Source organism: Chiloscyllium punctatum, chromosome 18 (assembly GCF_047496795.1).
Source record: "Chiloscyllium punctatum isolate Juve2018m chromosome 18, sChiPun1.3, whole genome shotgun sequence".
Taxonomy (NCBI): Eukaryota; Metazoa; Chordata; class Chondrichthyes; order Orectolobiformes; family Hemiscylliidae; genus Chiloscyllium; species Chiloscyllium punctatum.
Genome location: NC_092756.1, coordinates 31811683 through 31826915, shown reverse-complemented (window position 1 = coordinate 31826915; position 15233 = coordinate 31811683). Strand labels below are relative to the sequence as shown.

At 45.8% G+C, this 15233-nt stretch overlaps 1 non-coding gene across 1 annotated transcript; it reads left to right on the top strand.

Annotated features, from left to right (window-relative positions):
* Window positions 1-12747: 12747 nt before the first annotated feature.
* trnas-gcu (transfer RNA serine (anticodon GCU)) lies at window positions 12748-12829 on the top strand. Its single transcript has one exon. It is a non-coding gene; the product is annotated as a tRNA-Ser (tRNA).
* The last annotated feature ends 2404 nt before the right edge of the window (window positions 12830-15233 follow it).

Genomic DNA, 15233 nt, shown 5'->3' with positions numbered 1-15233 from the left:
ATCTTCAAAAGGCCAATGGGCAGACGGTTGAGCTTTCTTCGATAGAAGTTGCCCTGCACTGTTTACCCTGAGCATGGCAGATAAGGGACAATTACAACACGGTTTTTTTGGACAGGGGTTTGGAAGTCCTGGTGGATGGGCTAGTACAGAGGTAGACCATTCTCTTCCCAGAGGGACCCACACCACCAGACCCCCTGAGCATTGTCCGAGCTCACCACCTAGCTCAGTGCTGTATCTGCGGTCTGAGGAAATGTCCAGCAATACAGGACAAGCATCAATCACCTTCCCCACTCTGTCAGAATAAGGGTCACTGTATTCTCTCTGCTCCCTCGCACTCACTGTATATTTGTTATAGCACCAACCACCGAACTAGGCTCATGCTCCACCACTCTCACTCTTGCACCTTCTCTCCCTCTCTCTCTCTCTCTCTCTCCTAATTTCCCTCCACTATACCACCCACACTAATAAAACAACATGGCCGTAACACTATGGACTAACTCCCTCCTGACACCACACCATTTCCCCTGCCACACCTACACCAGAACTAAGAGCAGGGCCACCCACTGCAACCTTCCCTCCCTCCCTCCCTTTGTACCATTCCAGGAGGAACAGACTGGAATAGGACAGAAATGGTCAAGCCGGGTGGTGGAGTGCCCGATATCCGCTCCCTCATCCCCCCACCACCCCCCCACCCCGCCACCACCACATGGGGAGGACCCTGCTACGAGTTGGAGAGGACCGGGATGCCTCGCGTGGAGATTCTGAAATATCCACATATCACCAAACGAGTAAGGAGCAATGTTCAGCGAAGGGCAATTCTCACTTTAAACCCATTGGCAGTTCCGTTTCCCCGGCACAACTTAGAAGCCGTGTCCCTGATGCCATCTCTTTTTTGTGTCGAGCTGGTATAAATGGAAACTCCGCATCTCGGTGGCCGGAGGGTGGGCTCACAACACATCGTCACCACTACCTCCCAGGAAGGGAGCACGGAGGCTCCCTCCTTTCCCTCCTCCTGTAAAAAGCTCAGATACTGAAAATAATCTGTGACATTTACTGTCTCCTCACTTGTTCTGCCATGTCCAATAATCTGTCCTCCAATACATCCAGCATCCTGTGCTCCTGCAGCCCTTTTATAACGGTACAGATATTTTATATTGTCTGTCAATATTATTCCTACCAAAGTGCATCATCTCACACTGCTGTGCATTGATGCTCATCTGCCATAAAACAGAACACTCCACCAATTTGTCACTGCCCTTTTGGAGTTCCACACTGTCCTCCATACACTTTACAATTCTTCCAGGTTTGGTTTCGGCAAGCATTGAAATTGTCTTACAATCACACTCCACTCATACTTACTGACTCTCTCACTGGTGTGAACAAGCACAATACGAAAACACTCACCAAGAACAGACTGAAAAAAACTGACACATACCAGAGTCCAAGTGATATATTGACAAAGTTAGCGGAGCAAGAGAAATACTGACAGACACTCCATGTCTTGTTAGTGTCAGTGTATGAGTGAGTGTCTCTAGGTCTCTGTGTTCGTGTGTGTTTATCTGTGTGTATCAGTGTAGGGCGAGTCTGGCAGTCGCTGTGGTGTTAATGTGATGTACTATCCCCCTGACATGAGTTTCTGAGGAAGGGGTACTCAACCCAAAACATTAACTTCCGTTTCTGCCCACAGATGGTGAAAGACTTGCTGAGCTTTCTGTCGCTGTCAGTCTCTGCTGGTCTCCCCACCCCTCTGTACAGGTGGTAATGGAGGGCGAAAATATAGGGATTCAGTTTAGGAAGGACAGAGGGAATGTATCAGCTCACAGCACCATCCAAACTGAGAGCACCATCAACACACATATACGCACACACACACACACACTACAAACACGCACACACACACAGACATGTACACACATAGAGCTGCACACAGACACTCATGCACAGATACACAATACTCATAGCCACCCCCACACACACTTACACACACTACAAACGCGTACACACACAGAGACACGTGCACACATACATATACAGCTGCACACAGACACTCACATACAGATACACATACCTATAGCCACCCTACACACGCACTTACAAACGCACACACACCCAGACGCAGAGAGCCACACACTCAAAGAGACATACACATGCCCATGACACACACACACGTACACAAAATGCTGACACTCATGCAGATATATATACATACATGCACACATACGCATGCACTCACAGACACACACACACACCCGCAGAACACACACAGACACAGATTTCATTCGTTTCTTCATTCCAACCCCCCACCAGAACTTATCCCAGATCCATCCTTCCAACTCGGCACCTCCCTCTTGAACTGTGCTACCTGTCCGTCTTCATTCCCACTATCCACTTCACTCTTGGCTCCAAACTATCACCTTCACTCCACCATCATTTAATTGTCGCCTTCCCAGCTGCCTTACCCAAGCACCATCCCCTTCCATTTATCGTTCGGCACACATGGTCCACAAGCCTTGTTACTCGTGATGACATTATGCTCGAAATTCCAACTTTCATGCTCTTTGATGCTGCATGAAATTCTGTGTTTTTCCAGCATCACACTCTTTGACATAGACACACACGCACACACAGACACAGAAACACACTCACAGACACACACGCACACACAGACACAGAAACACACACACAGACACACACGCACAAACACAAAGACAGCCATGCTTCCCACGCACGAAAACATCCACACTCCCCACACAGAGACACCCACCCACACACACACACACACACATACTCACACACAGACAGGCATACACACTCAAACAAACATGCACACTAATACACATAGACACCCACCCTCCCCACAAATGCACATGTACTCTCATACACGGACAGACACACTCAGCCAGACATACAACTAACACATATGCAGACACGCAAAAAGCACATGTACGTACATACATGCACAAAGGAACACACAGACAGAAACACAGACGCACACACACAGGCACACAGATACATACTGATATGCACATACACAGACACACAGACAGAGGCATACACACATTGACACATAGAAAACACCCTTACAAGCCCCCTACACACAGACACCCACACTCCTCACACACACGCAGAATCACTGATACACAGAGACACACAATCACTCGCACACACACACAAAACAAGCACATATTATCACACAGACACACAGAAATGCACAGAGACATGCACACAACTACGCACACCAACACAGACATACAGGCATGCATACACAGAGGCAGACATACATTGACACATGTACACACTGAATCCATTGAATCGGATTCCGTGAAAAGCAGAAGCCGATGGAATGAAAAGCGCCATGAGAGCGAGAATATAACATTATATGTGAGGATGTTGTTTTCCAGACTCGAGGAGAGTGCACAATGCTGTTTCCAGAGATCAATATCTGGATAAGTAGACAGAATTAGCATTGGCTGTTATTGTACTGCATCTTTTGAGCAATGTTGCAAAAGCACAGGCCTTTTCTATCGAGGGGACAACTTCAAAATCCTCAACGATGCAAAACACACAAATGAGGTGAACAACAAAGCAACTGCAGAAACTCGTGTTACGTCATGGGGTAAACGCCCCGGCTCAACCTTTGCTCAAATTCGCTCTTTGTCAAATTCCTGAGCAAGAGATTCGAACAGTGAATGGTCTATGTTAATAAACACTGCTCAAATCTCACAACTTCAGTATTTAATACGCCCCTACATGTATGTCTGACAACAGTAATTGCTCCCTCACTGTGTTACTTCAGCACACATAGAGAAAAAATAAACATGAGAACAACAGTCACGTATGTCATGGGGATTTGACCCGATACACACCTCTTCCCACCCTACCTCTTGCATTACACCTCTTCCCACCCTACCTCTTGCAAAAATGCCATCCCGTATTCCCAATTCCTCCGCCTCCGCCGGACCTGTTCCCAGGGGGACCCGTTCCACCACAAAACACACTAGATGGCCTCCTTCTTTAGAGAACGCAATTTCCCTTCCCACGTGGTTAAAGATGCCCTCCAACGTATCTCGTCTACATCCCGCACCTCCGCCCTCAGACTCTACCCCTCCAACCGTAACAAGGACAGAACACCCCTGGTGCTCACCTTCCACCCTACAAACCTTCGCATAAACCAAATCATCCGCTGTCATTTCTGCCACCTCCAAACAGACCCCACCACCAGGGATATATTTCCCTTCCCACCCCTTTCCACCTTCCACAAAGACCGTTCCCTCCGTGACTACCTGGTCAGGTCCACGCCCCCCTACAGCCCACCTTCCATTCCTGGCACTTTCCCTGCCACGGCAGGAACTGGAAAACCTGTGCCCACACCTCCTCTCTCACCTCTCTCCAAGGCCCAAAAGGAGCCTTCCACATCCGTCAAAGTTTTACTTGCACATTCAATAATATCATTTATTATATCAGTTGCTCCCGATGCGATCTCCTCTACATTGGGGAGACTGGGCGCCTCCTAGCAGAGTGCTTTAAGGAACATCTCCGGGACACCCGCACCAATCAACCACACCGCCCTGTGGCCCAACATTTCAACTCCCCCTCCCAGCCTGCTGAGTATATGGAGGTCCTGGGTCTCCTTCACCGCTGCTCCCTCATCACCAGACGCCTGGAGGAAGAACGCCTCATCTTCCGCCTCGGAGCACTTCAACCCCAGGGCATCAATGTGGACTTCAACAGTTTCCTCATTTCCCCGTCCCCCACCTCACCCTAGTTCTAAACTTCCAGCTCAGCACTGTCCCCATGACTTGTCCGGACTTGTCCTACCTGCCTAGCTCCTTTTCCACCTATCCACTCCCCCCTCTCCTCCCTGACCTTTCACCTTAATCCCCTCCCCCAATCAAGCATTGCTACTTTCTCCCCACCCTCACCCTCCTCTAGCTTATCTCTCCACGCTTCAGGCTCACTGCGTTAATTCCTGATGAAGGGATTCTGCCCGAAACGTCGATTTCGAAGCTACTCGGATGCTGCCTGAACTCCTGTGCTCTTCCAGCACCACTAATCCAGAATCTGGATTCCAGCATCTGCAGTCATTGTTTTTACCGCCTTGCAGTTATTCCCCATGCTGTGTCACACAGCAGGGTCCTCGGGTGAAATGAACAGCCGTGAATGACATGCGGTTCAGTCTGTTGGAGACAGCATTTCGAGACAGATAAAGTTCCCTATTATAAGAACAAGCAGCACTGATGATGAATAATCTCAGAGAGAAGCAAGTGACAGAGATTTACCGTGGACTCGATGGGCTGAACGGCTTCTGTCGGCACGTGAATGACGTCACACGTCTCTGCCATCCCTCTCCCTGTCGCTGTGACAGAGAGGCTGAGGGAGAAATAATGGCTCGTTTTTAATCCTCCCTTCCCCTTTGGACTGCCTGCAGCCCCGCAGCTCCTGGCTGTGGGGATGGTTCTCAGTGAGTGAGGGTTTCATTCGGAGCTGCTTCATCTGGGACAGTTGGGACTCAGATGTCAACTGATGCCCGATTGCAGCAAAGAAACCGACGCCTCTGAAACAAAAGCCTTTCTGCTGGATTTTTCTGCGAAGATTGATTCTGAACATCAAATGGGCAACACAAAAATGCACCTATTTGAATTCTACTGAGGGAAGAGAGTCCACAGCCCATTTCTCTCTTTCCAACCAGCTCAACACCTTTCTCTCTCTCTCAAATAAATGATTTTTGGAGGAAGTTCGCAATCGATGTTGCTAAGTTCCAGCGGCGCTCTTGCACCTGGCTGTGCCCGTGAGAGGAAGCTTCAGAGCATATCCGCACTTATATCCCGTCATAATGCCTGCAAGTGGAGGGAAATGGCTGAATACTCTGCCAATAGAGACAGCTCAGTCCCCGAGGATGGGATAAACAGCACCGTCCCAGTGGGAATATTCTGCACATCAGACACAGTCCACTTTATCATTCAGATAATACCAGAGTGAGAGCACTCGAGAAGTCCAAGCGGTCACTCGTACCTGTGCCAACTCGGGAGTTGCAAAAGATTGGTGAAAGTGGAAAGTGGATTTGTTCACGTTTCAAGTGTTTCCATGAAGCAGGAAGCAGAAGAAGATACACAGTGAAGTGATTGAGATCTGACGACAGGAGCAGCAAATAAGTTGTACAGCACAGAGGAGAGCTTTGAAGTATTGAATTCGAGTTGATGGGACGATCATGCTTTTACTCGGCCATGCTGCGATAGAAGAAACCATGTCAGTGTCTCTCAACATTGTGATGTCACAGGCCAAAATCGCCGTTATACTGCAGGGAATTCCTTTTCCCAATGTGAGGGCAGACCATATGTAAAGGTGTAGCTTATATATCGAATCATTTCACAGAAATAATTCCACTGCACCTCAGTGTGTTGTATTGTATCCTTTCCACTTTACCTGTCATTGTGCCTGCACTGAAGTTGATTTTCTCTTTCTGCGTGTCATTTACAGTCTGGATGATGTGATGCAATTGTACTGATCCATCATCTGACAGAATTTTCCACTTCACTTCAGCCCGCCCGAGCTTCGCTATCTGATACCATTCCCGTTGTTTAGATGGTAAGCGCTCGTCTCAGATCCAGCCTGCCCTCACCCAAAATAAATGGAAAACTCAGTCACACTGTGATCACTGCAAGCGAGGTATATTTTCACTCTAAGGTCATTGATGATTCCAAGGATAAAGTTAGGACTGCAGATGCTGGAGATCAGAGTTGGTAGTGTGATGCTGGAGAAGCACAGCAGATCAGGTAGCATCCGAGGAGCAGGAGTAATCAGGTTTCAGGCTTAAGCCCTTCATCTGGAATAAGGCTTGTGAGTCGGGGCTAAGAGATAAATGGAAATGGTGTGGGGTTAAGGGGAAATAGTTGGAAAGCAATAGATGGATGAATAGGAGGGAGAAGAAAATAGGTCAGAAATAGCAGTGATGGAATGGGTCGAGAGGGCGGTGCCGAGTTGAAGGCTTGGGCTTGGGTGAGGGGAAAGGAGGTAACTGTTCAAATTCACATTTATCCCGTGTGGTGTTAGGGTCCCAAACCGGAATGTGTGGCGTCCCTCCTCCAGGCGTTGTGTGCTAACGGTTTGGCAGTGGAGGAGGTCCAAGACCTCTATGTCTTTGTTGGGGTAGGAGGGGGAGTTTAAGTATTCAGCCATGGGACGGTGAAGTTGGTGGGTGCGGGTGTCCCAGAGATGTTCTCTGAAATGATCTGCAAGAAGTTTTCCTGTCTCCCTGATGTAGAGGAGACCACACTGGGCGCAAGGGATTCAGTAGATGACATTGGTAGCTGTACAGGTGAATTTCTAATGGATGTGGAATGGTCCATTCTGGCCTTGGCTGAGATGAGGGGAGAGGTGTGGGTGCTTGTTTCGCCCTTCCTTTGGTGGCAGTGAAAGGTGCCAGGAGAGGGTTGTGGGCTGGTGGGGGCATGTGTGGACCTGAAGAGGGGGTCATGGAGGTATTGGTCTTTACGGAATGTTGGCAGGGCTGGGCAGCGAAATATATGTCTGGTCGTCGTGTCTGTTTGGAGATGGCATCAGTGGCAGAATATGATGCGTTTATGCGGTGTTGGATGGAGTGTAAGGTGAGAACCAGGTGGTTCTGTCCTTGTTGCGTTGAGAGGCGTGGCTTCAAGGGTGGTGGTGTGTGAAATGGAGGTGATGAACTCGAGGGCGCTGTCAACCACGTGGGAAGGCAATTTGTGATCGTGGAAGAAGGAGACCAACTGGCTCTTTCTGAGGTGCAATTGGTCATCCTGGGAACAGATGTGCTGGAGGAGGAGGAATTGGGAATAAAGAATTGCGTTCTTACACGAGATAGGGTTGGAGGAGATGTAGTCTAGATATATGTGGGAGTCGGAGGGCTTGTAGTATATATCTGTAATTAGTCAGTCGTCACAGTCGGTGATGGAGAGGTCCAGGAAGGTGAGGGAAGTTGCCAAGATGATCCAGATAAATTTGAGGTCGGAGTGGAAGGTGTTGGTAAAGTTGGTGAGCTATTCAACCTCCTCGTTGGAGCACCAAAGTGGCCCCAAACATTCATCAATATAGCATAGGAACAGGTGGAGGATGGTGCCTGTGTATTTGCGAAAGATGGACAGTTCCGCGTATCTGACAAACAGGCAGGCATAGCTAGGTCCTATGCGGTGCGCATGGCTACCAGTTTCGATGGTGGAAGTGGGAGAATTGGAAAGAGAAGTTGTTGATTGTGAGGACCAGTTCAGCCAGGTGGATGAGGATGTCGGTGGAAAGGCACTGGTTGGGATGCTGTGAGATTAAGAAATGGAAGGCTTGCAGACTTCTGTCACGCAGATGGATTTGTACAGGGACTGGATGTCCATGGTGAAGATGACGCGTTGTGGGTCAGTGAAAAGAAATTCTTGGAGGCGGTGAAGTGCATAGGGGTGTCACGAATGTGTCACGAGTGGGCATTTCCTGAACTGGGGAGAGAGGATTGTGTCGAGGTTGGAAGAGATGATTCGAATGGGACAGGCTCAGGATGAGACAATAGGTCGACTGGGGCAGTCAGGTTTGTGAATCTTAGGAAGAAGGTAGAATCGGGGATTGCGCGGTTCACGGACAATGAGGTTGAAGGTTGTGGATGGGAGATGCCCAGAGGTGATGAGATTGTGGATGGTCTGGGAGATGATAGTTTGGTGAGGGGAGGAGAGTTTGTGATCGTGGTCTGTAGGAGGAGGTGCCTGCGAGTTGGCACCTGGCTTCAGCTTTGTTCCTCTGCCCGACTCACAAACCGAATTCCTGATGAATGGCTTATGCCTAAATCGTCCATTCTCCTCCTCCTCGGATGTTGCCTGACCTGCTGTGCTTTTCCAGTACAACACACTCCACTGATTCGTTGTTACTGTCTCATTTCACACAACCAGGTCCATGCTGTCTGTTTGATTCTAATGAGCACTGTTCTCATGAACTCCGACAAAATCTGCCTATCTGAAACAAAAACAGAAATTGCTGTAAAATCACAGGTGAGCTGGCAGCATCTGTGCAGATGAATCTCAGTTAACGTTTCACATCCATTGGGTCCGTCTCTCCACAGATGCTGCCAGACGTCCTGAAATATTCCAGCAACGTCTGTTTTTGTTTGATTTTTAGCATCAGCAATTTTTTTCATCTTGTTTTCTTATTTTCTGCCAATATGATTTAGCTAAAGATTACGTTAAATGTTTTTAATATAACTGTAATGGAACGGCCAGATTCCACGAGCCGACTACTTTTATTTGGTTCACGTGACCAATGCCTTTCCACTTGGTCACCGCGCCCGACAGCTGCACTGCAAATAAATTGACAAAATTGCGGCATTCTCTCGGATTGGAAATCAGGAGGGAGATTGATTGAAATTATTGAAAACTTAAGATAAACTGATAAAATACGGGATATAAAACGGGAAACTGAAAGGGAAAGAGAGAACAGCGAATGATAATTTTTTGACAAAACTGAAATATAATTGCTCAAGATTCAGAAAGTGCTTTCATCCACAAACATACCATAATATGGAATGTAATTTTTGGGACAAACAATGCAAGCAGATTGCAAAATCTTAGTTTTAAACTCTTGCTGCAACTGTTTTGGTTTTAATGAACGCACACATGGGATTCAGTGCTGCAATGATCTGCTAAAATGGAAAAGGAAATCCTTGCCTTCGAGGATACGTGGGCAATTTTCACTGCTTCATCCCAGTAATGGCAGGACTGTCCTCTGGAAGCGTATGAGTAAAATCTTTCAATGTTCCAGGGAGTTTCGACTGAGTGGTGAACGAAATGTCTCCATTCACAAATTAATCATTCAGTAGAATTCAATACAGGGACCCATGAAATGATGAACAAATTGAACAAGAACACGAACATATGATACACAATAGCTACGAGAATTACTATGTGAAAACTGTTGATTTCAGATTCACGGTGGCCTTAAGTGATAGCATTTACTGTCCAGAACCAGTCTGCACTGGAATGATGGAAGACACCCTATGAAGTATTTGAACTTCAGTTGCCTTTAGAAATAGCTGAGACTGACTCGGGACATGGGGATTTAGAGATGTTGGCCTTACAAACCTTTCAGACATTCCGTGGAAGAAGAAAGGAAGACATAGAAAATTCTCGTCTCCATGGAGACGATGTTCATGAACTGATTAGATAGTAATTTACCTTATTGGAGTTTATAAATAGAGGCGTCATATTTAAAAAGCAAAGAGTTCATAGCGTAACTGTAAAATCTTTTGGTCACTCTCAGTGGGAACATTGTGTATAATCCTTGTCCTCATTCTTCATCAAAAACATGAGAAGAAGTTAGAAAGAGCACAGACGCTGTTTCCTGGATAGCAAGATATTAGAAAGCCAAGTGACGTTGTTCACTGAGACATAAAAATATCAGAAAGGATACAAACGGGATGATAGAAAGAATGAAGGAATGTATTCACGAGATTTGGAAATGCTGGAGCAGAAACACGCAAGTTTGATGTAAACAAATGAGATTTTCACATACCGCGAGGTTTGAATGAGTAAATCGGGGAAAGTCCCTCTTTCTAGTGAATAGATAACTTTAGTTCGAGCTTGAAAACCATTCGTGACTGATTAAGAAAAGTTTGGATGAGAGTTTCTTCCACTCAATAGAGTTATTTAAATCGTGAACGACTTTCCACAAATAAAACGTAGAAGCTGATTTCACAGTGTTTTAAAAGATACACGAACAAACGTTCAAGGAGAGAATTTACCATTGAGTGAAAGTCAGTGTGGTTGCGTGACAATTTAGAATTTGTTGACTTCAGACAAAAAGATATTTCATGAACACGGACAACTGAATAAGACTGAGTATAACAAATTCATGGATTGGTAAGGTGTGGCGTATTATTCAAGGTGAAACTCTGTAAATGGAGCTCATGCCCTAAAATAACTGCAGACGGAAGTGATATCCTAATGAGTAGGAATTGAATCGTCACTTGGAGAGGCAACACCTACTTTAAAGATTTGACCACATTCACATGATGCTATGTATATTTCGTACATTCTTAACTCCACCCGAGAAATCCACCAAGAAGACTCTGTCCTTTTGTATAGTTAACCCTCTGTACTCTTCTGCAGCACACCATTTCAGATAAAATATGCTCAGACCAAAATTCAGTTCAATACAATATTCAAACGGTCCTATGTGAATTCTTTTTTTATATAATTGCAATAACCTTTGTGAATTTGCAGCAAACTCTGTAATATGAAACCAGTTCAATATCTATTTTCCCGGAATTTAACGCAGTGCACATGGGAAACGTTATCCATCTGCTGAAAAATCACATTCGGCTCTCTCTCCACACATGTCTCTTCATGTTTTATATACTTGCAGTATGTTTGTTGATCAAGGAGTCATTATCCAGAAAAGGTTGTTTCTCAATCCAAAAACACATAGAATTCCATAAACTTGGCTTTGCTCAATATCACCTTCTGTCCGGATCCCTCAACACGACGACAAATTGAAGCTGCTCCATGTGAGGCTCAAAATTAAACCTTCGGCACAGCACAGCCCACTGTACTGGAACAGAGATACCGTGAACTGGTCACCTTCAGCACAGGAGCAACACATTAATGCTTACCTCCACATTCCTGGTTTTACCTGAACGTTTGGGAAACCGACTTTCTCTGATTCCATGGCTAGTAACGGGGATTATATGATCATCTTCACCCGTGGTTCTGTCCCCGAGTGAGGAAAGTGGTGAGGTACTTATTGTAAAGATGGGTAGATTGATGAAATGTACAATTTCATCTTTTGCCTTCACTAACCCATGAGCTTTTTATTTTGTGTTGCATCTGTAGAAATCTTAAAATCTTCATCTTGAATAGGCTTAATGACAGATCTCCATTGTGTCTCTGGCATCAAATTCCAAAATATAAACCCCCTCTGAATCCTTCCACCGTCGTCCGCTGTTTGGGAAGTGTTCCTGTTGTGGGAAATCCACTTCCCCGTGTGTCACCTGCTGCTCCCAGCATGCGCACTGGCACTGCACTCATATTCCTTCTGACACTTGCTCACTGTGTTGCTGTGATCATACAGTGACTTGGTGTCGCACGGCCCAGGAAAATGATACAGATCATGTTTTTTGCATTGTTGAGTTCAATTGTCAGTTTAGCCTTATTTTGGATTTTGAAATTGTCTGTTCTGTGCACAAGTGCGTGTCAAAAACATCTGAGCGGAAGTTAGGTGTTCCGAATAATGACATTGAGCACTATGCACTCTCCTCCAGTCTGGAAAACAATTCCGCACAGGCAATTTAATAGACAATAGATAACAGGTGCAGGAGTAGGCCATTCTGCCCTTCGAGCCAGCACCACCATTCATTATGATCATGGCTGAACATCCTCAATCTTTATCCTGTTCCTGCCTTATCCCCATAACCCTTGATTCCACTATCCTTAAGAGCTCTATCCAACTCTTTATTGAAAGAACACCTCCTGCTGTCTCGGGTTCTTCATTCCGTTGACTTCAAATCTTCACAGAATTCAACAGACCTTGTTACATATTCATTTCCTCATTTTTGTTCAGATCACCGTGTGCATAGTGTGACAGTGGGAGTGCACTTGCCCCACAACCCAGGGGTCAGACCATAGTCTTGGAACCGTACTGTGTTATTTATCATTTTACCAACACCAAGGAGAAAAAATCTGCTGCTCTGCATAATTTACCCAATTCAATTATTCATAAGGTCATAGCCACTCAAGCATCTGTGACGAGGTGGCCGAGAGGTTAAGCCGATGGACTGCTAATCCATTGTGCTCTGCACGCGTGGGTTCGAATCCCACTCTCGTCGCTGTTATCAACGGCATTTTGGTGGTGCTGTTTTCAGATGATCACAGCTGTCATATTGAAACTGGAACGCTAATGGTCAGTTTATATGCATTTACGCTATAACAAAATTTCAAAGAATGGTCTGAGCCTGTTGACGAAATTGTATTGAAATGTAGGTTGCATTGGGATAATGAAAGGGAGCGCGGTTTCCTTTTGCAAATCAAGTTGCTGTGAACGTTTTTTCGTATGAAAGACATCCAGGAAAATCAAATCACGAGAGCTGCGAAGTGCATGTTTATGCAAAGGAATTCTTAATGAACGTTTTGTCAGATGAAATCTGAAGGAGGTTGAGTAGAAGTAATTCATCCTGGTGAGTAGAGCACAGCGAGACAGCACAAAATGTTGGCGATATTTCAAAGGGGCAGGGCGTGGGTGTAGGGGCACTGAGAACTGGCTGTAAATGCACAGTGGAGAATTGCCAATGTGGGTGCCGTGCATGGGCACGGAAAGACTTACACATTGGTCTCGCCCTCGCCCCTTGCTCTCGCCGTTGATGAATGCTGGACATAAGGCACAGATAAACACAAGAAGTGGGAAGCAAGCTCGCTCTCGTTATGCATACACTGGATGCATCACATTGAACTATGAACAACTGGAGAAATCAGCATGTTACCTTTAGGGAGTGAAACTAAACTGTGGATCAATAACCGCAGATTCATGCAACATTAACATGAAAAATAATTTAAAATGTAGGGTGTAGGTTTGCTTGCTCAGCTGTAGCTTTGATATCCAGACGTTTCATTACTTGGCTAGGTAACATCATCATCAGTGGCGACCTCCAAGTGAAGCGAATCTGTTGTCTCCTGCTTTCTATTTATATCTTTGTCCTCTATGGGGTTCCTGGGGTTTGTAGTGATGTCATTTCCTGTTCGTTTTCTGAGGGGTTGATAGATGGCATCTCGATCTATGTGTTTGTTTATGGCGTTGTGGTTGGAGTGCCAGGCCTCTATGAATTCTCGGGCGTGTCTTTGATTAGCCTGTCGCAGGAGAGATGTGTTGTCCCAGTCGAAATGGTGGTATTTTTAATCCGTGTGGAGGGCTACGAGGGAGAGAAGGTCGTGTCTTTTTTTGGCTAGCATGGAATTTTGTAGATGACGTTGGTTTTGTCTGTGGATTGTTCTGGTTCTTTTAAGTTTGTTAGTTTTTTGTTTGAGAGTGTTGGTGGGTTTGTGTGCTACTAGGATTCCGAGGGGTCTTAGTAGTCTGGCTGTCATGTCTGAAACTTCTTTGATGTATGGTAAGGTGCTTATGGTTTCTGGCTGTGTTTGGTCTGCTTGTCGTGGTTTGTTCTTGAGGAATGTGTGGACTGTATTTTTTTAGGTATCTGTGCTTCTCGAATACATTGTAAAGGTGGTTTTCCTCTGTTTTCCGAAGTTCGTCTGTGCTGCAGTGTGTGGAGGCTCGTTGGAATACTGTTCTGACGCAGCTTCGTTTGTGTATGATGGGATGGTTACTGGTGTAGTTAAGTATTTGGTCAGTGTTTGTCGCTTTTCTGTATGCAAAGGTTTGTAGTTCTCCGTTGTCCTTTCTTTCTACTGTGTCTTTCAGGAATGCGAGTTTGTTGTCGGTTTCTTCCTCCTTGGTGAACTTTATGCCTGTGAGAGTGTTGTTGATGATGTTAAATGTCTTTACTATCTTGTTTCGTTTTGTGATGATAAAGGTGTCATCTGCGTAGCGGACCCAGATTTTGGTTTGATTGTTGCTAGGGCTGTTTGTTCTAGTCTTTGCATTACCGCTTCTGCTATGAATCCTGAGAGCGGAGATCCCATGGGTGTGCCATTGGTTTGTTTGTAGACTATGTTGTTGAAAGTGAAGTGGGTGGTGAGGTACAGGTCCACAAGCTTCATGATGTTTTCGTTGGTCATGTGATTGATGGTGGTTGGTGTGTGTGATGGTCGCTTCTAAAAGTGTGTTTCCTTTGCCAGGTCGATGTTGATGAAGGTGAACAGTGCTATTATGTCGAATGAGACCATTGCTTCCCCTTCCTCTACTTTGGTGTTTTTGATGATTTTTAGGAATTCCTGGGTGGAGTGGATGGAGTGCTGTGACTCTTCTATGAGGTATTTCAGTCTTGCGTGTAGTTCTTTGTCCAGTCTGTAAGTTGGTGTTCCGGGTAATGAGACTATGGGTCTGAGGGGGCTCCTGGTTTATGGATTTTTGGTAGTCCAGTTCGACTTGGCCAACACGTTGATACTGGGACAGTCTAAACAAAGACATGCTCGAGAATTCCCGAGGCCTGGCACTCCAACAACAATGCCATAAACAAACACATCTATCAACCCCGCTGAAAACAAACCGGAAATGACATCACCAGAAATCCAGGAACCCCATCCAGGAGAAAGGTATAAATAGAAAGCAAGAGACAA